Raw genomic sequence first — 15,487 nt, 5'->3', positions numbered from 1 at the left:
GTTTAACATGGACATTAAAATGCTTCACCATCTTTATCGATATCACAAAAAAAGTTTAAGAACTTTAATTGTGCTTGATCAGGTGCACTCATTTTCATCCAGTCACTCTCTTGGCCCCACCCTCTGAAAGCCAGAGGACTCACAACGATCCACACTGAGAGAGGATCCTGCAATGTAATCTGAGCTGTCATAACCTTTCATTCCAGCAGGATTATAGCAGGTTATTCTCTGTCTCTCTTTGTCTCTTTCTCTCTTTCTCTGTCACATTTTTATGTCCTGTTTTTCAAATATTTATATTAAGGATTATACATGAAAATAGTAAAAGCCAGTGCAAACTATAAAAACCACAAATATAAAAATACAAAAGAAAAAAAAGGGATGTGTGTAGAAAAGGAAAGGAGAAAGGGGAAAAAAACCCTTTCTCCTTCATCCCAACAAGTAAAAACAATTTTAGCAACTAATCTACCATCTTTAAATACAGCATAATTGTGCCATACCTAATCTCTTAATTAAACAAACATCAAAATATTTCATTAAAGTTCTTTACTAAAAGTCTAGTAAGGACAACCCCATATATTCATATTCTCCTTCTCTCTCTCTCCCTCCCCCCCTCCCTGCCACTTACTTGGAAAGTAGGACAGTCACCTGAGGAATAAACAGGCCTTTTCTTTAGTCAGCAGTATTCCAGCAGTTTTCAAAAAATCACTGTTAAGAGACGAATACCTTTTTGTTAAGCCATTTTATTTGGTTGAGTTGCATTTGTGTTGTTAAGTGAGACATTTGTTTAATGGGTTTTGCTCCATTTTGCGACCTTACCACCATTGCTAAGTGAATCACTGCAGTTAGTATTCAGGTTGTTAAGTGAATCTGGTTTCCCCTTGTGACGGGTAGGCAGCCTTGGCTGTTTTATGAGTCCTGGGCTTAAACTCCCAGAATTCCTGAGCCAGCATGGAAACCTCTCCATTTCTCCTCAGCATGGCTGGCTCAGGAATTCTGGGAGTTTAAGCCCAGGACTCATAAAAGAGCCAAGGTTGCCTACCCGAGTCCTTGGGGCTGGCAGCCCCACCTGCGCCTCCTTACCCAGGTTCTTAAGGTAAAATCATTTTTAAAAAGCCAGGCTTGCACACAGGTGGCTGTGAGCAGCTCCAAGACCATTTCCCCTCAGCTGCTTGGGAGCGAGTAAACGCCCCTCCCATTTGGTGACTGTTATTATTCATTTATAAGCAAAAGAAGAAAAACAGAAAAATCGAAGAGATAAAAAGGGGAAAAAAACAAAATACACCTTTGAAAAACTGAAAAGGAGGGGATGGGTAAGGGGTTCTCTGAAGGATTCTGAGGAGGGGGGAGGGGGGTGCAGACGGAGAAGAACGGGGAGACACCAAGAAGGGGAGATGAGGGGGGAGAGAGAGGGGGGAAGGGGGAAAAAACACCCAAATATCCCCACGGGGGTTATGGAACCTCTTTACAGATCGAGGAGGGGGCGGGGGGGCTGGGAAAAAGGGGAAGAAATAGGGCTGCTAGCCTCGGTGACGAGAAGGAAGGGGGGAAAGCACGCCTTCTTCCTCGCCGGGGCTGCTAGCCTCGGCGACGAGAAGGAAGGGGGGAAGCGCGCCTTCTTCCTTGCCAGGACTGCTAGCCACGGCGAGGAGAAGTAAGGGGGGAAGCGCGCCTCGGCGACGGGAAGGAAGGGAGGGAAGTGCGCCTTCTTCCTCGCCGGGGTTGCTAGCCTCGGTGACGAGAAGGGGGGGAAGCGTGCTTTCTCCCTCGCCGGGACTGCTAGCCACGGCGAGGAGAAGGAAGGGGGGGAAGCGCACCTCGGTGAAGAGAAGGAAGGGGGGGAAGCGCGCCTTCTTCCTCGCCAGGGCTCCTAGCCTCGGCGATGAGAAGGAAGGGGGGGAAGTGTGCCATGGCGACGAGAAGGAAGGGGGGAAGCGCGCCTTCTTCCTCACCGGGGCTGCTAGCCTTGGCGACGAGAAGGAAGGGGGGGAAGCGCACTTTCTCCCTCGCCGGGACTGCTAGCCACGGCGAGGAGAAGGAAGGGGGGGAAGTGTGCCTTGGTGATGAGAAGGAAGGGGGGAAGCGTGCCTTCTTCCTCGCCGGGGCTGCTAGCCACAGCGATGAGAAGGAAGGGGGGGAAGCGTGCCTTCTTCCTCGCCGGGGCTGCTAGCCACAGCGATGAGAAGGAAGGGGGGGAAGCGTGCCTTCTTCCTCGCCGGGGCTGCTAGCCTCGGCAACAAGGAAGGGGGGAAGCGCGCCTCAGCGACGAGAAGGAAAGGGGGGGAAGCACGCCTTCTTCCTCGCTGGGACTGCTAGCCACGGCGAGGAGAAGGAAGGGGGGGAAGCGCGCCTCGGTGACGAGAAGGGAGGGAAGCGCGCCTTCTTCCTCGCCGGGGTTGCTAGCCTCGGCGACGAGAAGGAAGGGGGGGAACTTTTTGCTAGTCAGTTAACTAAGGTATGTAGGAAGCGCATCACAATAGTAATGGGGGACTTTAATTACCCTGATATCAACTGGGAGACAAATTCTGCACCAAGTGGAAGATCTAACAGATTCCTGACAAACCTAGCAGACAACTTTCTCTCCCAAAAAGTAGAGAAGGGAACTAGGGGATTAGCCATATTGGATTTAATTCTCACTAACAGAGATGAAATGATAGAAAGTGTCGAAGCCACAGGAACCTTGGGGGGAAGTGATCATGCAATATTGGAATTCAACATTATGGAAGCACAAGCAATAGAATACAGCCAAACTAAACTCTTGGTCTTTAAAAGAGCTAATTTCAATAAACTTATAGAGACCTTGGGAAAAATTCCATGGATGAGAATCCTAAAGGGGAAAACAACTCAAGAAGCTTGGGAAATTTTGAAAAGTGAGATAATAAAGGCCTAGTCTAGCACAATACCAACAAAGAAGAAAAATAACAGCTTTCAAAGGAAACGAGCATGGCTGCATAAAGAACTCTCTGATAAACTGAAAGACAAAAGGGACAAGTATAGGAAGTGGAAAGAGGGACACATAACTAAGGCAGAATATCAGCAAACAGCCCATGCCTGCAAAGATGAAGTGAGGGAAGCTAAGGCTCAAAATGAACTAAGCCTTGCGATCAAAGTCAAAAATAACAAAAAAAGCTTCTTTCAACATATAAGAAACAAGAAAAAAGTTAAGGAAATGATTGGTCCATTAGTGGGGGAAAGTGGCAAGAAGGTGACAACCAACAGGGAGAAAGCAGAACTATTTAACTCGTTTTTTGCATCTGTCTTTACACAAAGGGAAAATACAGTCCAACCTACCAAAACCAGTGCCATAAAAAACAGAATAGAAACGCAAGTTAAGATAGGCAAGAAAATGGTAAGTGAGCACCTGTTTAGCCTAGACGAGTTCAAATCACCAAGACCAGATGGATTACACCCCAAGGTTCTCAAGGAACTGGCAGACGTGATCTCAGAACCACTGAACTATATTTTTCAAAGATCCTGGAGCACTGGGGAACTACCAGAGGACTGGAAGAGAGCTGATGTAGTTCCCATCTTCAAAAAAGGGAAAAAAACAGATCCAGGAAACTACAGACCTATCAGCCTGACCTAAATACCTGGGAAGATTCTGGAAAAGATAATCAAACAACACATCAGCGAACACCTTGATGCGAACAAACTTATCACTATAAGCCAACATGGGTTTGTCAAAAACAGATCATGCCAGACAAACCTTATTGCATTCCTTGACCAAGTGACAAAACTAGTGGACCAGAGGAATGCTGTAGATATAATTTACTTGGACTTCAGTAAGGCATTTGATAAAGTAGATCACAACCTACTACTTGATAAGATAGAAAAATGTGGGTTAGATAGCATCACCACCAGATGGATTCGAAGCTGGCTGACAGGCCGTACTCAGCGTGTGGTCCTCAATGGAACCGCATCTACATGGAAGGAAGTGTGTAGTGGGGTGCCCCAGGGCTCTGTTCTGGGCCCAGTGCTGTTCAACATCTTCATCAACGATTTGGATGAGGGGATAGATGGGGAACTCATCAAATTTGCAGATGACACCAAGCTGGCAGGAATAGCCAATACTCCAGAAGATAGGCTTAAGATACAGGAGGATCTGGACAGACTAGAACACTGGGCACTATCTAACAAAATGAAATTCAATTGTGAAAAAAGTAAGGTTCTACATTTAGGCAGGAAAAATCAAATGTACAGGTATAGTATAGGTGGTACCTTGCTCGATAGTAGTAACTGTGAGAGGGATCTCGGAGTCCTAGTGGACAATCACTTAAATATGAGCCAGCAGTGTGCTGCAGCTGCCAAAAAAGCCAACACAGTGCTAGGCTGCATTAACAGAGGAATAGAATCAAGATCACGTGAAGTACTAATACCACTTTACAATGCTTTGGTAAGGCCACACCTGGAATACTGCATCCAGTTTTGGTCTCCACAATGTAAAAAAGATATTGAGACTCTAGAAAGAGTACAGAGAAGAGCAACAAAGATGATCGGGGGACTGGAGGCTAAAACATATAGGGAACGGTTGCTGGAATTGGGTATGTGTTGTTTAATGAAGAGAAGGGTGAGGGGTGACATGATAGCAGTGTTCCAATATCTCAGGGGCTGCCACAAAGAAGAGGGAGCCAAGCTATTCTCCAAAGCACCTGAAAGGAGGACAAGAAGCAATGGATGGAAACTAGTCAAGGAGAGAAGCAACCTAGAACTAAGGAGAAACTTCCTGACAGTTAGAACAACTAACCAGTGGAACAACCTGCCTCCAGAAGTGGTGAATGCTCCAACACTGGAAGTTTTTAAGAAGAGACTGGACAGCCATTTGTCTGAAATGGTATAGGGTTTCCTGTCTTAGCAGGGGGTTGGACTAGATGACCTCCAAGGTCCCTTCTAACATTATTATTATTATTATTGTTGTTGTTGTTGTTGTTGTTGTTGTTATTATTATTATTATTATTATTATTATTATTATTATTATTATTATTATTATTATTATCATCAGAATAACTATCAGTATGGTCCATAAGACAGCAAAACAGTCCACCTCCAGAATGAAAAATTTTATATATCTGTACCTTATTATCTGACAATTCCGTTAGATTACAAAATACTGTTCTTATCAATGACTTAGAATGGTGCATGAGATGACTGATCTGAAATCTCTTAGAGATCTGCCAAGTTAGGTTTCAGGTCTGGCACCAGCCATGGCCATAGAGTAAGGTAATGTATTAAGTTATTGTTATCTGACCTAGCCTAACCTATCAAGATCCTGACACACATATATGATCACATGATTAAATGTTTTTTTCTGAGGAAGGCACAATGTGATTTGAAAGTAGGGAGAATTGAATTTAGCCCCTTTTATAGGATTATTCTCTGATTATATAAAATTTCACAGAACAACCCGTCTCTTCGATGCTATTTGATCCATATGTCCCAGACATTTATTAGATCCTGATGGTTTTCAAACAATGCTTACAGAATTTCTTGAATAGTTTACTGGCAGTTTGATGAAGACTCGGGTTGCCTGTTATAACAGAAAAGTCATCTTTACATTAGATTGGATTGTCCTGGAACAACCTTTTGATGAAGACTCGGGTTGCCTGTTATAACAGAAAAGTCATCTTTACATTAGATTGGATTGTCCTGGAACAACCTTTCCCTCCTTGTTCCTCTAAGTCACTTAGGGATATGAAAAAGCAGAGGAGATGCCTAGAGCACTCTTGGAGAATGACCCTCTCAAATGGCATGAAGTACTAGTAAGAACTCATATTCAAAGTTATACAGTGGCTGTCAAATGCCAAAAACTGCTGAATTCCGCTCAGTAGCCCTTTATAATGGAACCCATTCCTCCTAGGAAAGGAGGATCTCCAAGAACATAGGAAAGTGATATTGTGAAAAAAAACTTGCAATATTGGGTATGTGGGAAGAATCCAGAGAAAGAAATATTTTGGGAAATATTAAAAAGGCAGAATATATTTATCCAAAGGAATAATGGAGAAGATCTTAAAGGCAGAAAAGCAAGCCCAGTTTTCTCAATAGCCCCAAGCAGAAACTAGGCAGAGGCCAGCTTTTAGAATTGCAAATTCAATAATCCACTCAAGAAGGTTGGGGCCAGGAAGCTAGAAGCTATGAGATTAGGAAGACAAAGATCTCTAAAATCTGCGTACCCACCCAAACTCTAAAAGATACGACCTTTAGGGACATAATAGGATTAACCCACCAATATCAAAAGGGCACACTTCAACTTAGATCAAAGTACATGACACAGGAAATACAAAGCCTCAAACGGGAATAGGAAACAACCTCAAAAGCCCAAGAAAGTATAAAAACCCACCACTCCCAACAACATGTGGTCAGCTTTCCCAGAGCCATGCTTCTGTCTGGCTCTGCTCTTCAATAAACTCCAACCTTTTTTCTAAAGCAGTCTCCATATTGTTTATTTCCAGCTTGGACTGGACCCTGACGAAGATTTTTCTTTCAACAGGTAGATACAATTGCCTAATTCAAACACAGTATGGATCTATCTGATTAGAACCAAAGGGAATAACTCGATTTTTGTTTTGCAGTCACCTGGAATTGGTTTGAACCTGTTAAGTCTTGATAAAGCAGCTAGAGCGCTGTATGTTGACTATATTATACCATTTCTCAATAAGATCCATGCCTCTCCAAAGGAACAGAGAATGACACGGGCTGCATATAAACGTAAAGAAAAGGAGCAATTGAAACAGAAGATAGATTCTGGTTCTACAATACAAGGTCCTGTTACTACTGAGGCGGTGGAAGGAGCAAGACCGAAGAGACCAACTGAGGATCTTCAGGCATTGTTCTATAGGCTTCAGGTCGCAAAGAATGGCGACAAAGTTCCTGACTTGGAATGTTAATGGCCTGAATTCACCACAAAAAAGAAAGTATTTCATTACCTGAAGCAACAAAAAATGATATTGTTTGCTTACAAGAAACTCATATTTGTGCGAAAGATCAAAGGTATTTGATTAGTTCCCAACTGGGACTACATTTTATTGCATCTGTTCCAGATAAAAAGAGTGGAGTGGTTATCTACTCAAGAAAAGACTTACCAGACTAAAAAGTTCCATTTAGCTTATGAGTAGATTTTAGAGGGATATTGTTATTAATTTTAGTGTTAGTACTTTGTATGTATCTATGTTAAAGGGGAGTTAAAGCACAATATGAATTTGGTTAATTTTATATTATGGATAATCTTTAGCTAGAATATGATTATTATAACTATACCCTGTATTTAGCTCTGGGAAGTGGGGGGGGGGGACGGAGGTGGTTTGGGGTGGGTGGGATTTTGGGATGTATTGTAAAATTTTGTTCTTGTAAAACTCTTTAATAAAAAAGAAGAAAAGACTTACCAGTTAGATTAATTGAGACTGATATACAAGGAAGATATGTTATTATTGAAGTACTGTTGACAAGGCAAGAAAGTTCTTATTATTGGATTATATGCACCTAATCAACAGCAAAGAAAGTTTTATAAGCTTTTACACGACAAAATAACTCAATTGGATTATAAATCTGTTATTATGATGAGTGATTGGAATGGTGTTTTGGACTCATGTAAGGATAAGAAGGGATCTTTTAAAAATACCCCTAATCATTCTAAACTGCCTAAAGCCTTTTTTGATTTGAAAGATGATTTGGAATTAAGAGATATTTGGCGGGAGCGAAATTTGGAGGACAGAGACTTTACCTTCTTTTCAGACAGGCATCAATCGTTTTCCAGAATTGATTTTTTAAAAAATTACTAATGATCTTTTTTCTAGGGTTAAAAAGGTCAAGATTTTTTCCAGAATATTATCGGATCATAGTCCGGTATGGATGGAGTTGTTTAATGAAAATGGGATTAGAAGGTCTTGGAGATTGAATGAAAATTTATTTAGATATGATGAATTCTCGGAGAAATGTAGGGAACATTTGAAAGAATTTTTTTGCTTTGAATATGCATAAAGGTACTTCGATTGAAATGGTTTGGGATGCTAGTAAAGCTTATATGAGAGGGGTTTTGATTTATATGCATAATAGACATAGGCGTAAGCAGATGCAAAAACGTAAAGAGTTGGAAGAAGAAATTAAGTTGAAAGAGACAGCTCTTATTTTGAACCCATTAGATAAGAGAGTAAGGGATTCAATAAATTTGCTGAAAGAGCAATTTAATATGTTAATGGCGGATCAGGTTGCAACTAACTTGCGGTATGCGAAACATAATACTTTTTATAATGCAAATAAACCTGGTAGGTGGTTAGCTTATCAATTAAGGAAAAAACAGAAATTACATACTATAGAGAAAATAGAATATAAGGGTAAAGAGGTTTATCAACAAAATTTGATTAAAAATGTTTTTTTAGATTTTTATGCAAATGTATATGCTAGTGAGAGTATACAAGCTTTAGATATAGATAAGTATCTACAGGAAGCACATATTCCTACACTCTCAAATGAGAAACGGGAGATGAATTGATTAATCACTTCTGAAAAAAAATCATTTCAGCAATTAAACAGTTAAAATTGGGTAAGGCTCCTGGTACAGATGGGTTATCAGCAACTTATAAATTATTATTTGCAGAGATGGTAGAACCGTTAAAGGAATTATTTAACAATATCCAGGCTGGAGGGGTGGTGCCTCCGTCCTGGAGAATGGCTTTTATATCGCTGATTCCAAAGGAGGAGCAAGATCCCACCCAACCAAAGAATTATAGACCTATATCGCTTTTAAATATAGATTATAAAATCTTTGCAAAAATATTGGCAAATAGATTAATGCAAGTTTTGAAACAAATGATTCATAGTGATCAGTCTGGATTTATAACTGGAAGACATACGAAATATAATGTAAGACAAATTGTAAATTTAATAGAGTATTTGGATAAGAACAAACAAGTCCCTGCAGCACTGATATTTTTAGATGCTGAAAAAGCGTTTGATCAATTGAATTGGCAATTTTTATTGAAAGTTGTTGATAAGATGAATTTTGGGGATACATTTTTGCAATCTATTAAGGCTATATATCAACAACAATCGGTACAAATTATAATTAATGGGTGATTAACAGATGCATTTAAAATTGAAAAAGGTACAAGACAGGGATGCCCCCTTTCACCATTGTTGTTTGTTTTAACATTGGAGGTTTTATTGATTAAAATTCGTGTATCAACTAAAATAAGGGGAATAAAAATAAAGCAGAATGATTATAGGTTAAGAGCATTTGCAGATGACTTGGTTGTTACACTATCTCAACCGACTCAATCGGTTACAGATTTAATGGAAATTATAACTCATTATGGGAAAGTTTCTGGTTTTAAGATAAATAATTATAAGAGTAAAATATTATCTAAAAATATGACTATGAATGAAAAAGAAAAGTTAGTAAAACTAACGGGTTTTGAAATAGTGAAAAAGGTTAAATATTTGGGAGTATATACGGTATTTCAGCTTCAAATGTGAAATTATATAAGAACAACTATGAGATATTATGACAAAAAGTTCAAAAGGAGTTAGATAGTTGGAAAAAATTACAATTATCTCTGTTGGGGAGAATTGCAGCTGTTAAAATGAATGTTCTACCAAAGTTTCTTTTTTTGTTTCAAATGATACCTATATTGAAAAAGGATGCCAATTTAGATGAGTGGCATTAATAAATTTATTTGGGCAGGGAAAAGACCGAGAGTTAAATTTAAGATCTTACAAGATGTACGGGAAAGAGAAGGCCTTAAAGTGCCTAATTTGAAATTATATTATGATGCGGTTGTTTTATCAGTGGTTAGTGACTGGCTTCATTTAACAAATGAAAGATTACTGTACCTTGAGGGATGGGACTTATTATACGGGTGGCATGCATATTTAGTTTATGATAAAAAAGTGGATAAGGCATTTAAATCTCACATTTTAAGAAGCGCCTTATTGCACGTATGGAAAAATATTATTATAAGTTAAATTATAAAATACCAATTTGGGGGATTCCCGGGCATGCGATAGAGGGTGTATCTGTGGGTGTGAGCTTGGATATGACTTCATATAAGGAATTACTGAGATGGATAGGGAATGGTTGGCAATTAAAATCATTAGGTGAGTTAAAACAAGAAAATATCATACAGTCTTGGTTTCAATATACTCAATTGCAAATGAGGTGGAAGATAGATCAGAAAATTGGTATTACATTAACTGATGAAAATTTGGTAAAACAAATTAAAGATCAAAACCGAGCGCATATAAAGAGAATATATAATGCTTTAATAGAATTGGATTCTGAAACAGTTAGTTAAAGATTGTATGATAAAGTGGGCTCAAAATATTCAAGAACCAATTTCATTGGATACATGGGAGGTAATTTGGGTTAGAAATGTGAAATTTACCCAGGCTCAAAATTTAAGAGAAAACTCTTATAAAATGTTTTATAGATGGCATTTGGATCCCAAAACATTGTCCTGCATGTATCCTAACTTACAGCCCAAATGTTGGAGATGTGGTAGTTTGGATGCTACCTATTATCATATATGGTGGATGTCAGGACCCACCCAAAACCACGTCTTAGGAAGACAAAACTCTTGGAGCCAAATCTAGTCCAAAAAGATTCTTTACTATGACATGCTTGGTTGTAGGAATACAAGACAGGACTTAATATTATTCCACGAACTAAACCCTTATAAAGAGTTCCCGGTTTAACCCCCCTTAACCCCATTTGGTCAGTCCCCCATCATTTACCTTGTATCATCCCTCTCATGGGAAAAAGGAACTTAGGACCTTTTATGTTTATTGCTCTCTTCCGTGACACAAGCCAGATGCTAGCCCCCCCTTTTGTTTCCCCAGTTCAAAAGGCTTCTCTTTTCCTTTGAAATGCCTAATACCGGTTCAATACACATCCGTTCCCTCCTCTTCAGGAGATGGCAGAATCCATGGAATAATGTTTTAAACATACATTTATGAATATTATATGAATGGATTCTGACAGTGGACGTAGAAATGTTAAAGCTTTTTGGATTAAAATTTGGTGGAATATTCAAAAGATTTTTAAAAGAAAGATAAAATTTTCTCCACAATTGTTTTTATTGGGTATCGTTATAGATTGTGATACTAAAGAAACAAATTCGATGTTCAATTTTATAACTGCAGCAAGGCTCTTGGTAGGTCAATATTGGAAGATAGTTTGCCTACTATAGAAGATTGGTCACTTAAGGTGTCAAATTTGGCAGAAATGGCTAAGATTTCTGCTTATTTGAAGGATTATTCACAAGAAAGATACATTTCGGTCTGGAGAAGATGGATAGATTATATTTGGAACAAATATGGGACTAAAAAGTTTCATCTAGCTTATGAATGAATTATAGAATGATATTAATATTATAAGGGACGCGGTGGCTCAGTGGGTTAGGACGCTGAGCTTGTCGATCAGAAGGTTGGCAGTTTGGCGGGTCGAATCCCGAGTGCCGCGTAGCAGAGTGAGCACCTGTTACTCGTCCCAGCTTCTGCCAACCTAGCAGTTCGAAAGCACGTAAAAATGCAAGTAGAAAAATAGGGACCACTCCGGTGGGAAGGTAACAGCGTTCTGTGTGCCTTCGGCGTCTAGTCATGCCGGCCACGTGACCACGGAAACGTCCTCAGACAAGCGCTGGCTCTTTGGCTTTGAAACGGAGATGAGCACCGGCCCCTAGAGTTGGAAACGACTAGCACGCATGTGTGGGGGAACCTTTACCTTTACCTTTATTATTATTAGTATGTTTTTATGGTATTTTTATTAGTTTTTATTATATTTTATTATTATTATTATTATTATTATTATTATTATTAGTATTGTTTAATAATATGGATATTATCTTGTTTTTATGTTCTTATTATTATTATGTTTACTTTTATCTTGTTTGTGTTCATGTTAAAGGGGAGTTAAAGTGCGTTAGGAACTTGGTTATATATATAGTTGGTTAATGTTATTTAGATTTTGATTGTTATTTTTGTAACCCTGTATTCAGTTCTGGGAAGTGGGGGAGGGGGAGGGGGTGGTTTGGGGGTGGGTTTGTATTGTAACTTTTATAAAACTTTTTAATAAAAAAAAGATCCATGCCTCTTATAACTGTTAAGCCTTTTACAAGGTGACAGGACGTTGGATCCAATTAGTAGTCAGTCCATACTTGTATGGTTGTTAGGATATTCCCCACTCCTTTAAAAGAGGTTGGTGTGCATCTCTGTTCAAGAAGTCATTGCTTGATCTCGCTATTTTGGACAACTTTATATTAATTTTCTAACCTCCCTCTTAAAGTGAAGGAGATAGAAAAACAGTCATGCTACTACTTCTGCTCTAAAAGAACCAAAATATCTGGACTTGGACTCTTCAGATTGTCTTCAGGCTATGATTCAGCATGCAAATGCATTAGTCACAGTTGTTGATAACTGTGCAATGTTCTTCATCCTCCTTTAGGTCTCAGCAATTTTTAATACCATAACCACAACATGCTTCTAGAAAGGATTTGAGACATTTGGGGGAGAGGGATTGTATGGCTGAGCACCATTCTTTAATGTTTCTCCTATTTCTTGAGGAGTCAGTTGCAGTTGGCAACCCGTGCATGTGAGAAATCTGCCTCCATTTTTGCAGTGTTCCATGCCTCTCTATTCTCTAACAGCTACATAAAGTCACTGGAGAGTTTATTTGTTGGTATGGATATATCAGTATAGTGATGATAACCAGTGCTTTTTTTCTAAAAAAAAAAAAGGTGCCAGAACTCTCATCTTGGCGGGCGCAGGAGGCGGGGGGGGGGCGGTGCTGCTGAAGTCACAGGTGCGAAGGGTGTTGGTGGCAGGCTCCCCTCCCTGGGACCAGAGCCAGCGTGGCTGGTGCTGTGGGAGCAGCAGAGCCCACTCTATATGGCAGGGCTGCGCAATGCGGGCAGCAGAGGCAGTGCGGGCCAGGCGATGTTTTAATCTTATGATTTTAAATATATATTTTTCTATTGTAAGTTTCCCCAAACCTCGCCATGTGGATTGCATACAAATATTATATAATTGGTAAATAAAGGTAGAACATATGTTAAATATACATCAAATGATAATATGCTTCCCTACAAAGTCAATTCTTGCTCAATGACAGACCAAGGAGTTTACTCGGAAAGGCAAGAGGAAAATCTAGAAGAGGTCTGTGCAGCTCTTCAACATCTTCATCAACGATTTGGATGAGGGGATAGATGGGGAACTCATCAAATTTGCAGACAACACCAAGCTGGCAGGAACAGCCAATACTCCAGAAAATAGGCTTAAGATACAGGAGGATCTGGACAGACTCGAACACTGGGCACTATCTAACAAACTGAAATTCAATTGTGAAAAAAGTAAGGTTCTACATTTAGGCAGGAAAAATCAAGTGCACAGGTGTAGTATAGCTGGTACCTTGCTCAACAGTAGTAACTGTGAGAGGGATCTCGGAGTCCTAGTGGACAATCACTTAAATATGAGCCAGCAGTGTGCTGCAGCTGCCAAAAAAGCCAACACAGTGCTAGGCTGCATTAACAGAGGGATAGAATCAAGATCATGTGAAGTATTAATACCACTTTACAATGCTTTGGTAAGGCCATACCTGGAATACTGCATCCAGTTTTGGTCACCACGATGTAAAAAAGATGTCGAGACTCTAGAAAGAGTACAGAGAAGAGCAACAAAGATGATTGGGGGACTGGAGGCTAAAACATATAGGGAACAGTTGCTGGAATTGGGTATGTGTAGTTTAACGAAGAGAAGGGTGAGGGGTGACATGATAGCAGTGTTCCAATATCTCAGGGGCTGCCACAAAGAAGAGGGAGTCAAGCTATTCTCCAAAGCACCTGAAAGCAGGCCAAGAAGCAATGGATGGAAACGAGTCAAGGAGGGAAGCAACCTAGAACTAAGGAGAAATTTCCTGACAGTTAGAACAACTAACCAGTGGAACAACCTGCCTCCAGAAGTGGTGAATGCTCCAACACTGGAAGTTTTTTTTTTATTGAAAAGTTTTAACATACAATTTTTCTTTAAAAATCCCCCCTCCCCCTCACTTCTCCCTCCCCCCCTACCTCTCCCCCCTCGACTTCCCAGAGCTAAATACAAGGTATATATATAAAAAAAACAATCATAAACAACCATATACTAACAACTATAAACTCTAAAATCCATCACTCTCTAGCTTATATAGGATAAAACAAACCTTAGTAATATTAAATATATATAAAGAAACCAAAATAGAAAAAGAAAAAAAGAAAGAAGACTTATTCAAATGCTACATGAAACTTCTTAACCCTATACTTGTTCTGGATAAACTCAATCCATTTTCTCCATTCAACACTGGAAGTTTTTAAGAAGAGACTGGCCAGCCATTTGTCTGAAATGGTATAGGGTTTCCTGCCTGAGCAGGAAGTTGGACTAGATGACCTCCAAGGTCCCTTCCAACTTCTTCTTCTTCTTCTTCTTCTTCTTCTTCTTCTTCTTCTTCTTCTTCTTCTTCTTCTTCATCATCATCATCATCATCATCATCATCATTATTATTATTATTATTATTATTATTATTATTATTATTATTATTATTGTAGAAAGGAAAGGCCGACTGATAAATTAAAAATCTTTGTGGTCTGCAAAGGAATGCTGGTGGGCTAATCAATGATTTGGTGACTAGAGGAGCATCTACAGTGTTGGAGCTTGTGGTCATTGTAAGCCATGGAGGCACTAGGTAACATGACTTTCAGGGCAGTGGTGGTGATTTTATTACTTAAAAAAAAGCCTGTGCTCTGTCCAAGGGTGCTTGGTAGGCTGCATGTACAGGACTGGTCTAGAATTTATTTTGGAGCATTCAACTATCTAGAGCAGGCATGTCAAACTCATTTTGTTTGAGGCAACCTTTTATAAAAGAATTGCCATTAATTTGTTTTAATAAAATAATTTAAATCAATTTTTCACTTGATTTCAAATTAAATTAATGAGATTTTTTAGTACAATTGCCAAATGCAATAAACTGGTTTTAGGTATGTTACTGGAAGGAAAAAGCAATCCCTGTTGCCTTACTGATCCCAGAGAAACATTTGCATGTATGCAGGTATCTTTAGGGTGCCATAGTTATGGATGAGAAATATTGGTTGCAAAGTTGGCATTTCTGGATGTAATACAGATATTTTGGACTTATTTTTGTTTCTTTACATGTTTGATATTTTTAAAAAGGCATATGCTACTGACTATGCTTATGCACATATGTAACATGATCACTGCTTGTCCAAAATTTTACTATACAGATAATACCCCCAGAAATTATTTTAGCCTTTTTAATAAATGTTGTTATTGATGTTAAGCTCACCAGGGAAAACATCATACATTGTTATGTATATACTAGGTTAATTATTTAGACTGAAATGCAACATAACTAGATTCTAAATAATCTATTTTTCAAAACACACAACAGTCCAAACAGTAAAAGTAAAGTCCAAATTAAGAATATTTCATTCTTAAGAATTGTTTAGATTCAAAATAG

This window comes from Vipera ursinii (genome assembly GCF_947247035.1).
Source record: "Vipera ursinii genome assembly, chromosome: Z".
In the NCBI taxonomy this organism is placed as follows: Eukaryota; Metazoa; Chordata; class Lepidosauria; order Squamata; family Viperidae; genus Vipera; species Vipera ursinii.
Note: the sequence above shows the minus strand (reverse complement) of the source record.